Genomic DNA, 17579 nt, shown 5'->3' with positions numbered 1-17579 from the left:
TAGACATCGGTTCCAAGCAGAGAAAGGAGATGTGGAGCACGAGAAAGTGAAAACAAATTTAGGCTTTATGCCACAAGGAAGACAATAGTTATAATGCTTCATGGAAGAAGTTAGATGATAGAACTAATTGAAGCATAATTTCCTATATTTTAACATGCTATTTCGCTATTTTTTACGGCCTTTCGCTCATTATGACTCCCGCGAAAATTGCGTTAGCTGATTATGTCCGACCCATACCGCAAGTTGACTTGAATTATAAATTTAATAGCTGATATGGAAAAAAGAGTCAAATTTAGTTTTATAGCCCAATAGGTGAGGAGTCCGCAGATGTTTTCATTATAAAATTCTAAACTAAAAACTGGCACAAAAGTGTTCGCTATTGGTCCTATCCCATAGATATGTATAGATCTAGATCTAATTTTCTTCTACAAGATGACTAGTCTAGATTCTAGGTCTAGTTCTAATTACCACTTTGATATTCACTTTGTAAATAAGACATCAACTACTCAGGTCAAACATTTGTTATTGTTGAAATAGATCTATATAGATCTATAAATAAATGTTAGCACTATTGTAGAAAAAAACAAACATAGAGTCTGTATAGATTTAGATCTAAATCTAAGTGATTTTTTTATCTATTTTTTTTTAAGAAATTATGTTCAGTGCACTTAAGCACCATCAACTCGATTCCCCCCCCCCCCCCCCCCCACACACACAGGCTGGGCCTGTTCTAATTCTATATACAATAGATACTTAAATCTCTGGATATATAATATAAATAAAAAATAAATCACATTTTATTTTTTGTATCGGCAGTCTAGAATATAGAGTTAGATCTAATTTTTGATTTCTAATAAAAATGATGGTAAAAGAAATTATTTCGATACGACTTGAGTCTATTGACATTGCATTTATAAAGCTAGAATTTTTCAGAATCTATAAATAGTAAAACTTTCATTTTCTAAGACTTAAACTCTGTCCAACACAACATTCATCACATTTTATATTTTTCAGATGAAGATGCATAGCGGGCTTCATTATATTGCTTTTGAAACAGAGCCACATACAGATTAATAAAACCAGCTCTTTTGAGTAACAGGAAGGACTTGAAAACTACATATTAAAAAACAAGCAGCAAAGAAGAAAATTTAAGGCAAGTTGTTTTTCTAAATATTTTGATTTATTATTTAAAATGAACTTCATTGTTTCTTTTGTTGTATGCATAATACAGAACAGGCAAATTATGAAAATAATCTTGACTAGAATTTTTCAATCTAGATTAGATTTAGATTTAACTTTTTAGAATCGATTTCCACAGGGGATGGGAATGGGCAGGGTTTAAACCCGGAACCATCGGTAAGTCTCAACAGTCCATCACACAAAATGCATGACCAGGCAGACATCTTGATTTGAATTACTAACTAAGATACTTTATAAAAAAAAACAACTAGTTCTTGGCGTCCATTGTTATTCAAACAGTTACATAGTTACAAAAATTGATCTTGAAATAAAATGTTTGTTTTTTTTAAATAAACAAGTTAACTTTAAAGACCTTGCGATCTATAAGGCAGATGATGTAAAGGTCACCTGTTTCTGTGGACCACGGTTAACGAGGATGTCTTGGCCAGCACAATGAACAACCACCTTACTTTTCCCCAACTAATGTCAAATACCAATTAAACCTGGTTGGACTCAGAGGTATCCCAAAATTCAAAATACCAGTCTTTAACGAGATTCGAACCTGGTACTGCAGGTTTCACTAAGGGCCTCTTTTGAATGAATAGATCTACAATTTTCATACTAATAGATAAGATAATAATAATTAATATACAAACAATACTTCAATTCATTTCTTTTATTTCAACAAATAAATGAATGCATATTATGATTTGAATAAATATATCTTTATATTAAATTATATAAATATTTCTCATTGGATAGCTTGGATATAATACAGGTAAAAAAAAAAATACACTGTCTCACATTTACACATATTTATATATAATTTAACTACTATAATTATGAATGTACACAAATTATTTTTTTTAACACACATTATTTCAAATATTCTAGGTAAACCAGCCTATGTATTAGCTATGTTTAAAATTCATCCCACAACTGCATCTAAGACAGGGGTGGGCAAATTACGGTCCGGGGGCCGGATGTGGCCCAGCGGAATGTTTTATGCGGCCTGCTGACACCTACAGCAGACATGCCTATAGTCCCGCATTATGCGGAAACGGCCCGCAAAATCATCAAAAAAGCTCACATGTTCCGCCGTTCCGCATTCACGATTTTTTGTTCCGCCAAGTCTGAATTTTATCATTATTTATTAATAGTGCGAATTGAAAATACTGAGTGCAAAATAAAATATATATAGGTCTGTGTTTATTGTTTACATTTCATCTACTTCCGGACCCGGTGTGTCCTAAATTTACGAAGAAATGGCTGAAGACTAGATCTAGATCTACATCTAGTTCTAGACATAGATCTCTAGATCTACTGATCTAGTAGTCTAGGTCTAGATATTAGAATTAGATCTATTCTTAGAATCTAGTAAGTGCTAATTAGCCAAATATTCCATTCAAATCCCTTTCTTTTCACGACAAGTCACAATGGCTCTACTACAGTACTCTACTAGATCTATTATCTATCTAATGATGTCTAATCTATCATCATCTTGATCTAGACCTAGACAATCTAGGAATCTAGTCTTAGTCTAGACTAGGCTACTAGATAGGTCTAGGTCACTAGACTTCTAGATCTAGAATCTAGACTAGATTTAGATTAGAATGAATAGATTTCAATAGATCTAATCTAGTCTAGATTGTTTTTTAGATTTTAGATGATTTTATTTTATTTGATAGATTATCATACTTTCATAGATGAAATAGATCTGACTATTCTAACACTAACTCCTTGAACTGGTTTCTAAGTAATCTAAGAAACTTTCAAAAGGATTTAAAAAAAAAACGTTATTAAAGATCTAGACCTAAATTAATTAATTAACTTGACTTAGACTTAGACACAGTAAGTCTAAGGCCTAAATAAGGCTATTAGTATTAGATCTACTTTTCTTATTACATAGCCTAAATTAGTTTCTAGATCTAGAAGTAGGGCTAGCACTAGATAACTAGATCTAGAAGTAGACTCTAGATCTATCTAGAAATAGACTTAGAAGGTGATAGATCTCTAGATTCTAGATTTCTATGTATCATTATGTAAATTTAGTTCTTAATAAGTCTATTATAGACTATAGAACTATAGATTTAGACATAAATATTTAGATCTCTAATATAATTATTATAATCTGTGTTCTTAGACTTAGAGGACTTATTAGATATAGAACTAGTAGACTCTTAAATTATTTTAGATCTAGAACTATATACAAGATCTAGTGTGACTAGAGTAGAGCCCTAGAATTAGAAAAGGATAGATAATCAAGTAGATCTAGAATAATCTAGACTAGATTTCACTAGATCTAGTCAATAGATTTAGACCTAGTAGTAACAAATAAAAATTGTTTGTTTTTTTTAGTTTTTGTTCTTTAGGAGGGTTTTTGGGCCAAAGTCTTGTTCGGGTCTCTTGATTTAGAATGCACCATTGAAGGACATGGTCAGCATTCTCTGGTGATGGGCAAGTTTCTCTAGTCCCGACATTTAACTTCCGGACATATATTGTCTCATTCAGTGAACAAGCCTTTTCCTTTGTGGAAACTAAACAAGCATTACTACTGGTCGATTTTGACTGACTGTAATTTGACAGCAGTCACAAGGATAGAAACTAGTAAGCTAGTTCCACAGTTCCAGAACATCATGCATGAGTGTAAAAAGTAAAATACTGCACATTAAGTAGAACTGTATATTTGTCAGGATATTATAATGTAAAATGACAACAGCAATTTGAAAAAAAAATTCGTAAAATTGGTTTAAATAATTGCTAACTCTTGTTGTAATTCCTTAACGTGAAGTGTGGGGAAAAAAAGAAACGTGAATATAATACAGTGTAAATATGAATTAAAAGACATTCTACACAGTTAGCTTAGAGTGTCTCTATAAGTTGTATATAAATATGCGGCCCGCCATTCCCAATTTTTAAAATAATGCAGCCCTCGATACAAAAAGGTTGCCCACCCCTGATCTAAGATATTCATGTACTGTTTTGGATGTTATGTATGTCGACATATCCGATTTGATTTTCTGGCCCAATAAGGAGAGTCTCAGGCCCAAAAAATTTATTTGTACTTATGACAGGAAGATGACAGTAATAAATGACTGTTTTGAAATTTTCATTGAGAGACCTAGCAGCGTTAAAGCACAGGCACAAACCTATTCTTCCTATTAGCACAACACAGTAAAATATCTGATTGGAACTCATTACTTTCAATAAATGAATTAAAAATATTTATACTAAGCTTTATAGTTTCTTTGGATTTAATAGCCTTTAAATTTTTATTTTTAGAAGTGATGTTGTTCACAAGAGAATCAAATTTAACTTTTTGTTTTTTAATGAGGTGATATCAATCTCAGAAACCTTAGTTGGCAAAACTTTTTTAAGCTCTGATGGATTTATCCAGTAAGATAATAAGCCTGTAACTGTCTTACTCTCTTTTAGCCTGGTGTTGGCTTCCAGCATAAATAAAGTGTCTGCCACATTTCTTCTTCTTCTTCATCGTTCTCATTGTTATGTTGGAGTGTTCATATGACTAGACCAGTACATGAGATGAACTGCGCAGTGGTTTCCAAATCAGGGAGCTCTCCATATAGTTTTCTTTCTATTGGGGTGATTTGGGGCCAATGTCTTATACGGGCCTCTTGGTAGAGAGAGCAGTTTTGGAGGACGTGGTCGGCATTTTCTGGTGATACTCCACATGGGCAGATTTCACTGGTTCCAATTTTGAGCTTCCGGAACATGTGTTGTCGCATTCTGTTGTGTCCGGTCCTGAGTCGAAAGATTAGACGTTGGTCTTGTCGGGATAGCTTATAGTAAGCGTCATCTTTCTTGTGATTTGGATGGGAGCTCGTCCATTTCTCATTTATTTTATCTACAATTAATTTCTTCATTTCTTCTGGATAGAGTGCAGAGTTTACTTGTGAGGTTGTTCTCCCACTCTTGGCGAGTGTGTCAGCCTTCTCATTTCCTGCTAGTTGTATGTGAGCTGGTATCCATTGAATAACAGTTTTTTTGCTGTTGTTGTTGAGCTTTGTAAGTGCTGTTTTGAGGTTTTTAATATGAGGGGAATCAGAGTTTTGCAAGCTTTGGAGGGTTGTTTTCACGTCTGTTAGAAAGACAATCTGACTGTGGGGGGAACTTGGATGATTTGCTAACATGGTAGCAGCTAGTGCTAGTGCTTCCCTTTCTGCTCTGTGACTGTCAGAGAACTCTCCAGTTGCAATGGATTTTTCTAGTTTTCCTCCATCTGGCCATTCGATAAGTATTCCAGCTCCTCCATTTGTGGTGGCTTTATGGGATGAGCCATCCGTGTAAACTCTGATCCACTGATTGCTAGGGTAATTGGTATGTAGAAAACAGTTCACTATTTCCTTGAGCTCTGTTGGTCTGTAATCAGATTTTCTTTTTATGTTTTCAATATGGTCCCTTATAGTAGGAAGAGGGCTTTCGTCCCAGGGTAGAGATTCATTATAGTGTATTGAGGATTCCAGAGTAATTTTTTCAAGTTGGTGTTTCTTTTTTAGGTTTAGAGATTCCTGTATGAAATTGGTCCTTTTGAGACGTTTTTTTGTGCTAGTTTTGTGGATTTTTGTTCTGAGTGGGTGCCTCTCCAAGGTTTCCAATTTAGTGAATTGGGAAAGGATTTTTATTTCTCTTCTTTTATCCAGAGAGATCAGGGCAGCGGTTTCCTCCATAGCTCTTATGGGTGTTGTTTTGATTGCTCCTGTCATTATCCTTTGACCAATATTTTGAACCTTGTCTATTTTTCTTAGGTTGGTTTGGGCTGCTGAGCCCCATGCTGTGGCACCATACAGGTCTTACATAACTGGTATAAATCTTTTTCAGGATGTTGTGATTAGCTCCCCAATCTGTGCCAGCTAATTTTTTCAAGAGGGATAGTCTCTGGATGCCTTTACTCTGTGTTTTATCTATTTGGTTTTTCCAGGTTAGTCTCGGGTCATAGGTGACTCCAAGATAAGTAGGGCTGTCATTTTTTTCTAAAGCTTCCAAATCTAATGTTAATTTTATTGTTTGTTGTTTTGTTGACAGTGAGAATATGGTATATGTGGTCTTTTTTGTGTTGATGGACATGCCCCAGTCTTTGGACCAATTATTGAGTTTATCAAGAGCATCTTGTAATCGAAATTTCGATGTTCCTACATATTCTTCTGTGCTAATTATGGCAAGGTCATCTGCATACATGCTGCTTTTAACTTTTCTAGGTAGGTTTTGATTTAGATCGTTTATGAATATTAGGAAAAGTGTTGGGGATAGGACTCTTCCTTGGGGGACGCCATTTTTTATACCCACTGTGTGGCTTCTTTGTCCTTGCATGCAAACTAAGGCTTTTCTATTATTTAGGTATTCCTTTATCCAGTTGTACATTCTTTGGGATATGTGATGCTGGATTAGCTTGAGCAAGAGACCTTGTTCTCAGACTTTGTCAAATGCTTTTTCTAAGTCAACCCACACAATTGTTGTTGGTTTCTTTTCTCGAAAGCCGTCTTCTATTTCTTGTGTGATGAAGGCAATTTGATCTTCTGTTGATCTGCCTTTTCTAAGCCAGCCTGGGCTTCAGTGAGTAGGTTATTTGACTCAAGGATCTATGTCTGCCACATGAGTGCAGGACTCACCAAGTCCAACTATACAAGAACAGTGGGCGAATAGAATAATACCATCTTGACTTATTACTATCCAGGGCTGCAGTACATGCTAACCACTGAGAGTGAAGACCTATTAAAAAGAAAAAAAAATTATTTAAAATACCTGTACATATCAAGACATTGGATCATATACATGTAAATACCTTTGAATATCAAGATATTAACTATAATATAACAATATTTATTACTTACCTTTGCTAGTGGTTTAAAAGCCATAACATCTTGAGCAAGAGACCTTGTTCTCAGACTTTGTCAAATGCTTTTTCTAAGTCAACCCACACAATTGTTGTTGGTTTCTTTTCTCGAAAGCCGTCTTCTATTTCTTGTGTGATGAAGGCAATTTGATCTTCTGTTGATCTGCCTTTTCTAAGCCAGCCTGGGCTTCAGTGAGTAGGTTATTTGACTCAAGGATCTATGTCTGCCACATGAGTGCAGGACTCACCAAGTCCAACTATACAAGAACAGTGGGCGAATAGAATAATACCATCTTGACTTATTACTATCCAGGGCTGCAGTACATGCTAACCACTGAGAGTGAAGACCTATTAAAAAGAAAAAAAAATTATTTAAAATACCTGTACATATCAAGACATTGGATCATATACATGTAAATACCTTTGAATATCAAGATATTAACTATAATATAACAATATTTATTACTTACCTTTGCTAGTGGTTTAAAAGCCATAACATCTTGAACCCAACCATCTAGGAACTGGATGTAAGCTGCTAAACTCTTGTAAGCCTGTAGACATTTTCAAAAGTAAAAATAGCAATAACATTTTAATAATTGATTTAGAACTCTTGTAATATAAAGAATTGGTTGGACTTCGAAGCATCCTAAAAATATAGAAATTCAAAACCCTAGTTTACACCAAAAATTCAATTGAGACTAGTGAAGTGCTTCAGCCGCAACAGCCAAAAGGTTTGGGCTAAGGTGTAATTAGCTTCAAATCTTAAAAGAGCATTTGAAAGTTGTAAAAGAAACACAGATCTAGGACCATTAGATTTATCAACAAGTTACTAGTCTTGATGAGCCTAGTCCTAAAATAAACTTTAAAAAGTCTTCAGCCTGGATAGTAAAGTTTTCTTTGGTTTAGATGCTAGATCTGATCTATATAATACTAGTATCTAATAATAAGTAACTATTATCTGTAACTATAGTCCAAATATATCTTGTGCAGAGATGTGTTTAATGAGCGCCTAAAGGCAGCACTGAAAAACTCCCAGATACCCCTCCCCTCCGGTCCACCAATGAGATTGGACCATAGCGCTCTGAGCATGCTATAACTATAAGCATGAAAGTAGTGCTACATAAAAGCTAAATTTATTTATCTTATCAAGTGACCTAGAAGTGAAGACTAGATCTAGCTATATCTATTAGATAAAAATTAAGTTTCATATGCTTAAAATATGCAGCAACAGAGAGATGTAGATTTTAGATGTTATCTAGATTTTCTAGATCTATTCTATAGAGTCTAGATGAGATCTAGAATGACCTACTAAGCCTAAGCATTATGTAGGCTAGACTCTAGATCTAGTCACACTCTAATCTGAGACATCATCCAGATTTTGTATATAATATATCTATGAAGCCATAGATCTACATCTAGAATACTAGATCTTGAAGGCTTGAGTAGAGAGTAGATCTCTATCACAATCTATGTAGGCCTACATTATATGTTACAACAATGTTGATCTAGCTCTAGACCAGTGTTTCTCAAACTTTTTTGTCTGCCGGCACAGTAAACAAACTACAAAAATTTCGCGGCACACCACGAAGAGCAACAGATGTTTTATAATAAAAAGAAAAAAAGATTTTGCCTGTTTTTCAGTATTATGTTTAATGTGAATGTTGTGCCTGTTTTTGAGAGCAAATGCGATCTAATCGAGGCTCCAAAGTCGACAAACAAACTCGCATTTCATCGTCTATTGTAAGAAGTCTCTCTCTTTTCTTAGATTTGATTTCAGTCAGTGCTGAAAATCCAAACTCACAAAACCATAAAGATGTAAATGGAAGAACAATTATTTTGATTGCTTTTAAATTGATTACAGGATATAACTTGTTGATTGAAATCCAAAACACATCCAAGCTTTCTCGGAAAACTTGACTTAAGAATTGCATCGTTTTTTAAATCATTGAGCTGCTCTTCTTCTTTAGTTGTAAAATTTGTAGCTTCATTGTTTCCAAATGGAGAGTTGACCCATTTATATTCATTACTTCAAACTGTTGAGAAGTAATGCTGCAATGTTGACTGCAGGTGTTTCAAAGTGTCCAGAATTTCGGGGGTGATTTCTTTATTTGAAGCAGATTCATTGTAAGTAGGAAAGCAGTCCTTTCGTGATTTTACTTTGCCACAAAGACAATCAATTTTAACCAAATGATATTAGTTTTGATGATGCAATGATGATGGTTTCCGATGGTCCTTGAAGACTTCAATTCAATGAATTTAATTTGTCAAATAAATCAGAGAGAAATGTCACCTTAACCCACCAAATCTCGTCATGAATAGAAAATCCAAAGTCTTTTTTTTTTTTCAGCCTCCAAGAATGAAATCAGCTCAGCCTTGAGTTGGATGACACCCTTTAACACTTTTCCCCTGGAGAGCCAACGAACGTTGGTGTGATACAGGAGACATTAGTAGTCTGAATCCATTGCTTCACAAAGCTCTGAGGAAAGTCAGAATGCAAGCGGTCGAGATTTGAGGAAGTTTACAACTTCAATCACTTGATCCAGAACAGACATCAAATATTTGAAGGCAAGAGCTTCTCTGTGGATCATGCAGTGAACAACTAATACATTTGGATTTTCTTGACGCACAAGAGTGAAGAATCCCTTTCTATTTCCCTGCATGGAAGGACAGCCATCGGTGCAAACGCTGACACAGTTTGTCTCCACTGTACTTTGAATAGCAAAATGTTTTCGTTCACCACTTAAATTCGCCTTTGGTCGTAGTTGGTAAGTCTTTGCAAAATAAGAATTTGTTGACACATTTTTCATCCTTTATGAACTGAATAAAAGCTAACAACTGGGTTTTGCACTAATGTCAGTGGATTCATCCACTTGAAGGGACCACAACAGAGACAGTTCATCGTCAGTCATTTCGAAGTGTTCGAAGATTTGATCTTGTAAATCTGACAATAAGTCTTCAATTCTGCGCAAGATAGTACTATTTGACAAAGGAACTTTTTTAACTTTTTCGGCAGCATCGGGTCCAAGGATAGTTTCAACAACTATTGCTAAAGCTGGTGCAATGACTGATTCAGCCTCTGTGTGTTCTTTCTTGCATTTGCTAATAACTGAACAACCTTATAAATTGCAATTAATCCCTTTTCTGAAAGCTTTAGGTAGTTCGTAAGTTTCTTAGCTTGTTTATTTTGTTGAGCCCTGATGTTTTCGAAGTATTCCTTCAGTTGCGCTTTTACAGCTGGATGTTTTGTTTCCAAGTGTCTCTTCAATTTGCTTGGAACAAGCGCCTCATTCAACAGAGCTGAATTGCAGATCAGACAGAATGACAATGGAGAATCTTCAGGTCCTGAAGATATGAAACCATATCCGATGTAATCTTCTTTGTACCTTTGTTTGGTTCCATGCTTTTCATTGAACGCTTTCGCAGTTTCATTCTTACCAACGTATTTCTCCATGGATAACAATGATTAAGGCTTAGTAATAATTTGTTATTGTTAGCATACACCTACAAAATTTACATGAAACACATCGCTTATTATTATCGTTACCAATATAAGAACTGCTGAGCGTCTGCTAAGGCGGCCTACATTTGAGTCATTATAATAATATATGTATAGTGGACAACTCCATAACCTGAAGAGCTAACACCCCTTTCCGTCATAATGTAGCGATCCACTACTATTACTGGTCGTTGCAAGCTGGGATGTCGTTACAAGGTAAAATAAAAATTTAATAGTAGGCAAACCTGTGTAACGCTGCACGTGTGGCATTCTGAAAACTCCTCGGCACACCTGCAAATCTTCGGCGGCACACAGTTTGAGAAACACTGCCCTAGACAATAATAAATATTGACTATTCAATCTGATTCTACATTTATGTCAAACAATATTATGAATATAGTATAGATGTCTAGATATGCTAACTTAAATAGTTAGAATATAGATCTAGAATCTAGTCTAGATTAGTTATTAGTAGATCTAGATCTAATCTAGGTCCAACAATAAAATTGATTCAGAATACCTTGAACTCATCCTTTGTGATTGTGTAAGCACTTTCAGTAGAACAAGATTATAAGTGAAGAGATCTGGATAACACAAGGAGGGCAGCAAATCATTTTCTTTATTACGCTGGCTTGCTTTCAAAGTGTAAGAATTAATATTTGTTTCTGACTATATCATTCTTTGCTCAACTTATCCATGGTAAGTGCCTAAAAGCTTGTGTTGACTGTGCATAGAAACCAGATTTTTACCAACAATATGTCTGCCGTGCCCTGATCACATGACTATGTCTACCAACCTAAAGGTTCCTGATGTGATGGGGAAGGTAAAGGCGGCTGGTTGTTGTGCTGGCAACCTCATTAACCATGGGCCACAGAAACAGATGACCTTTACATCCTCAGCCCCCTAGATTGTAAGGTCTGAAAGGGGAACTTTACTTTGATTTACTTTAGTGGGAAAAAAAAAGTTTCTTCTTCCCTTTTTTATTCATTAAACACTGTTTTCTTTTCACTCAAAGAACTTGTAGGACTACTTTTAGCCTAATCAATTTGATGGAAACGTGGTGGCTGAGTGGTAAAGCTCTTGACTTCCATACTGGGGGTCCCTGCTATGAATCCTAGTGAAGACTGGGATTTCTAATTTCTGGATCTTTAAGCACCTCTGAGTCCACCCAGCTCTAATGCCCAATCCATGGTTCAACAAATTTAAAGATCTTACATGGCAGTATGAATAAAATGATAGTCTATAAAGTCAACTAAAAAAAAGTGAAATTGTACAAGATATAAAATGGAAATATTAATTTGGAGCAAGTCACAACATTTTGAAATAGAAATGTACCAGCTACAACTCGCTAGATGCAGTGGATACAAAATCACAAAATTTTGAAATAGAAATGTACCAGCTACAACACGCTAGATGCAGTAGATACCAAATCACAACATTTTGAAATAGAAATGTACCAGCTACAACACACTAGATGAAGTGGATACCAAATCACATCAGTGTAACTGGCAACTCAGATGTAGACTTCTTGGACAACCAGGGAAGGCTAACACCAATCATCTAGCAGGCTGTGAGCTTCAATCAGCTAATTACATTTTGAAAAAGAAATTTACCAGCTACATCACTCTAGAACACAGGACTCTACAACATAGGATTCAGCAGTCAATTCTACAGAAAATAGACAAAGTAAAAAAGTAAAACAAAAACCTAACTCCAAACAATAAAAACAACAACCTTCAAAGCAATGGAAGAGATCATTTTTTCCCTGGTTTCTCTGGACAAAATAAGAGAAATAATAATCCTTACTCAGTTTACTAAAATGGAAACCTAAGAGAGCTTCCCACTCAAAACTTAAACCCACAAGTCTGGCACTCAAAATTAACTGAAAATACCTCATTTCATACGAGAATCTCAAACAAAGAAACACTGCTTATAAAATATAATTTATGAATTAGTTAAACAGTGCAATGACTCTCTTCCCTGGGACCTAAGCTCTCTTTCTGCCAAAAAAAAATCTTATCACAATCAGAAAGTTCTCAAGGAAGAAATCTAATATACCAATAACCAGTGGGTCAATTATACAGATGGCTCATCTCAAGAATCCACCGGTAACGGAGGAGATGTCTTATGCAATGAATGGCTCAATTGAGAAAGATTAGAAAAGTTAATAGCCACTGGCGATCTCTCAGACAGCCACTGAGCAGAAAGGGGAGTATTAGAACCAGCAGCTACCACACTAATCAACCATCCACCTGTGAACAGCCAGATTTTCTTTCTAAGGAATACCAAAAACATTTCTTTCCTATCTTTCAAAAAATCTGATGCCTCCTCTATCAAACAAGTCAAGACAGCTCTTATAAATCTCAACAATAATAGCAAAAAAACTGTTCTCCAATGGATCCCAGGCACACTTTCGTATAGAGATGAACAAGCTGACACTGCCAAAATGGGAGAATAAGTAAGCAGTCTTAAATTCCATGGAAGGTGCAGTGGCTAAGCAGTAAAACACTTGGCTACTGAACTGGGGTGCAGGGTTCGAATTCTGGTAAGACTGGGGTTTTTAATTTCACGATCTTTGGGCGCCTCTGAGTCCACCTAGCTCTAATGGGTACCTGACATTAATTGGGGAAAAGTAATGACAGTTGGTCATTCTGCTGCCCTATAGACCACAAGGTCTGAAAGGGGTACTTTACTTTTTCTTTTCTTAAATTCCACTATATCCGGAAGAGAAAAAGAAAAAGAGAGTAGTATAAACCAAAAATATAACAGTTGTTGCTCAAACATCAGGATCAAGGATGCATGTTACATTCTATCAGGACACAGTCAATGAATTATTTTTCACCTTTGAATAGGGCACAACATAATGAGTTAACACTTATTCTGGATGTTGAAACCAGTGAAACATGCCTTGTAGAGTTCCTCCAAAGAACATATTGCCTTGTTTTATCGTGAGACCCAAACAAAATACTGGCCCCCAGCAGTCCTTTAGAATAAAAATTGTATGGAAAGCTGCCTGATCTGAAAAGAATGGAGTTCGTCTTCGATATATATATATATATATATATATATATATATATATATATATATATATATATATATATATATATATATATTAAGTTAAACTTTTGTCACACAGTCTCATATTTGTTTATATTGACTTTAGTATTCACATTTATTCAAATAAAATAGCTGTATATATTCTACATTTATCCTTAAAATGTTGTGCACTGTTGGCCACTAGTTCAAATGTTTGCTGTGTTAAAGGCTATAACTAGGCCTACTCATGTGGCTCACATTGAGTTAAAATCAGACATTGTAATCCTTTTTGTGTGTGTCTACATCCTCTTATTGTTTTTTTGTGTTTTCAGGTGGCGATTTTATTGTTTACCATGGAGTTGTCTACTTTTCAAATTTTACTGACCAAGTTTTTTACAGTGACTGATCCATCAGCAGTTTCCGAAGCAGTAACTGATATCTCAAAAAAATATCGCTTTACTGATGGTGTCTGGTCACCTCAGGTAATCTTTCTCTTTTTCTTTTAATATGTAAAGAAAATTATCTGTATGTATTTTTGTATATAGAAATGGATACTGTTTGTCTAAGGTGGATGTGTTTGACCATGGTGGATAAAACAGAGCTTGATCTTTGCAGAAGCTGTAGAACACCTTTCCACCATGGGAACCATAAATTTAAATGAAAGTGTTCAGATTTTATCCATGATCACCTGTCCAAAGATTTGAAGTATCACACTCAATGATCTATTTAAACAAATAAAAAGAAGTCTACTGTTTAACCGCAAATCTTAATGACATTTGTAAAGACCTTCACATAATCCCTGTTGGTTTTTATTATCTTTTTAATATGTTTAATTTGTTGATTTTTACTTGAAAAATGTGTAGTTTTGGATACTGGATAGACAACACACATACCCACATTCTCATTATAAAATAATTAGTTTCTACTTTTGGACATTATGACAAATAATATAATCCATTAGCTTTGTGGCGGTATTAAAATGCCCTATAAAAAGGAACTTGATTCAAGAAACACAAGGAAAGGAAAAGAGAAATCTATTGTACATAAGTAAGAAGTAATGGGATGCAGTATGCACAGTGGATATTAATTAAAAAAAAGTAAAGTTTACCTTTCAGACCTTGCGATCTATGGAGCAAATGATGTCAAGGTTATGTTTCTATGGCTAGTGGTTAATGAGCAGGTCGTCATGTGTCCAGCACAATGACTAACCGCCTTAATTTTCACCACCTAAAATCAGTTACCCATTAGAGTTGGGTGACTGAGGGGCACCCTAAAAATTCAAAATACCAATCTTCATTTAGGTTCAAACCCAGGACGCCATTGTTTTCCTATGAGGTACACAAATCATTTAGCTGACAAAAAAATCAAAATATTGATATAGAAGCGAAATGAAAAATGACTGAGCTTTTGGCCCATGACTTTGAAATGTTAATATCTATGTAAACTTGTTTATGTTGGCAGAGGATCAACAGGATTTGTTCATTGAAAGACACTTGAAGGTGTAGGCAGTTAAAGCAAAAGGACTTCTTGCAATGTTTGTTTCAAGGTAATGTTTTATAGACATAACATTTACCATCCTTTTTATTTATGAAAGCAGTAAAAGTTTTTTTTTCTTTTCTGGGGGGGGGGGGGGGGGATTTTTGTGTAATTCTGTTTGTGGTAAAAAAAAAATAATAAAGTTCCCCTTTCCAATCTTGTGGTCTATAGGGCAGATGATGTAAAGGTCATCTTATTCTGTGGCCTATGGCTAACGAGGGTGTCATTAGGCCAACAAAATGACCAACCGCCTTTACTTTTTCCCCAACTAATGTCAGGTACCCATTAGAGCTGGGATTCATACCCTGGACCCCCGGTTCAGAAGCTAAGCGCCTTACCACTCAGCCACCGCACCTCTCTGTTTGTGGTAATCAGGCTATTTTATCTTGATAGGCTATAAATATAAGTGTAAAATATTTGTTAATGTGTATAAGATGCATGTCCAGATAAAGGTGCTACAACTGACCAAATTAAAAAAAAAATCATATGTAAAGATAAACTAAATCATGAATAGTGATGTGCCTTTAGAACTGTTTCATGGGAGTAAAACATCTAAAATCATTTTTTTTTCCGCAGGACCAGACACAACAGAATTTGACAACATATGTATTGGAAGCTCAAAATCAGAAACTGAAATCTGCCCATGTGGAGTGTCACCAGAGAATGTTGACCATCTTCTCCAAAACTGCTCTCTTTACCAAGAGGCTGTACATGACACTGGCCCCAAAACACCCCAATAGAAAGAAAACTATATGGAGAGTTCCCTGATTTGGAAACGCTGTGAAAATAATCTCATATACTGGTCCAGTCATCTGAATGCTCCAATAAAAAAATGAGAAGGAAGAAGAAAGAAGATTGTATGTACCATTTTTGTTTGTTTGAGGATGGGGAGAAAAGTGTTCTTAGAATTCAAACACCAAAAGTATGTGTCTTTATGAATTCAATGTAATTGATACTAGGCTTTTTGGGCTGAAATTAAAATGCTGGAAATTTTATTGGAAGTGCAGAAAAAAAAAAAGTTTTTAGCCAAAATAAACACTGTATAGCCTGAGAACAAATCAGGGGGAAGAACCAAGGGTAATGCTAGTATACTATAGAAGTATCTTTTTTTATGCTTGAAACTTCATTGATGCATAACAGTGTCACAAACTGCTTGTTAATGTGATATGAAACATATTTTTTTTTTGTTACACATATAATCACTCTAAAAAGTTTATTTCTAAAATAGATAACTGTCTCTAGAAACCTGCTAGTGGACCATGACCAACCTTTTTCTATCTTGCTTTGTATGGTATAAACTTTCCTAGTTTTTACTTTATTTTGTTGTTCTAGTCATGTCAGTTATGCTATAGGCTACTTTTAATTGCATGTATAAGATAAAAATAGTGAAAACAAGAGTACATAACATTTTGTAAAGAAATTATTAATATTTTGCATTTTTAGGGGAGCAACATGGCTATTGAAAAGCAGAGACCATACAAACCTCATTAGATGAAGAGTTTTATTTTGTTGGTAAAGTCCTTGGTTTTGAGCCAGCAGAGAAACATAGAAAGGTAATTTGTCAACATTTCAGATTTATCACTAAGAGAAAAGCAGAAAAGCTTTGATGGGCAGTATCTCTGTTGACCCAATGATCCATCCAACTTATGGAACAAGTGATGGTGAAGATGTTCATTACAGTGCTAATGTCTGGGAACACTGAATAACTCACATTTTTAGTTCATGCTTTTCAAAATTTGGTGATAAAAGCTGAATTGAAGCCTTCATCTCTGGCCAATAGTCATGCTGTTTATTATTGCTGGTATTATTATTGCTGGTATTATTATTGCTTTTGATTAGCACAACTTCCATGCTCCTATAGCAAGCACAGTGCATTCTGGGTCAATATCTTTTGTTGACATATGAGGGGATATGGAGGATATCTGTGAGTCCTTCCTTTAGGCTCTTAGCAAGCACAACTTCCATGCTCCTATAGCAAGCACAGTGCATTCTGGGTCAATATCTTTTGTTGACATATGAGGGGATATGGAGGATATCTGTGAGTCCTTCCTTTAGGCTCTTAGCAAGCACAACTTCCATGCTCCTATAACAAGCACAGTGCATTCTGGGTCAATATCTTTTGTAAACATAAGAGGGGGGGGGGAGGATATCTGTGAGTCCTTCCTTTAGGCTCTCAGCAAGCAAATCAAATCCATTAAAAAACACCTAGTTTACAATGTGATTTCAATTTAAGCTCTCCTCACTTAGATAGTCAAGCAGTTTATAGCTTAGCATTTATACATTCAGTTTATAGCTTAGAATTTATTTATTTGGTTTAAAGCTTAGCTTTTATACATTTATTTTATAGCTAAGCATTTATACACTCAGTTTATAGCTTAGAATTTACTTATTCAGTTTATGGCTTAGAATTTATTTACTCAGTTTATAGCTTAGCCTTTATACATTCAGTCTATAGCTTAACATTTATACATTATCTGATCA

At 35.1% G+C, this 17579-nt stretch overlaps 1 long non-coding RNA gene across 8 annotated transcripts; it reads left to right on the top strand.

The window, feature by feature from the left end:
- The first annotated feature begins 2148 nt into the window (after positions 1-2148).
- LOC129924111 (uncharacterized) lies at positions 2149-16888 on the top strand. Of its 8 annotated transcripts, XR_008776021.1 has the most exons (7): positions 2329-2556; positions 6223-6395; positions 9378-9795; positions 13895-14044; positions 15024-15108; positions 15675-15955; positions 16542-16869. It is a non-coding gene; the product is annotated as an uncharacterized LOC129924111 (long non-coding RNA). The 8 variants fall into 8 exon arrangements; XR_008776023.1 differs by lacking the exon at positions 9378-9795 and having other exon boundaries at positions 2149-2556; positions 16542-16888; XR_008776025.1 differs by lacking the exons at positions 6223-6395; positions 9378-9795 and adding an exon at positions 11042-11171 and having other exon boundaries at positions 2150-2556; positions 16542-16886.
- The last annotated feature ends 691 nt before the right edge of the window (positions 16889-17579 follow it).

Source organism: Biomphalaria glabrata, unplaced genomic scaffold (assembly GCF_947242115.1).
Source record: "Biomphalaria glabrata unplaced genomic scaffold, xgBioGlab47.1 scaffold_45, whole genome shotgun sequence".
Classification (NCBI taxonomy): domain Eukaryota; kingdom Metazoa; phylum Mollusca; class Gastropoda; family Planorbidae; genus Biomphalaria; species Biomphalaria glabrata.
The sequence above is the reverse complement of the archived record's forward strand: the minus strand, read 5'-3'. Positions and strand labels throughout refer to the sequence as shown.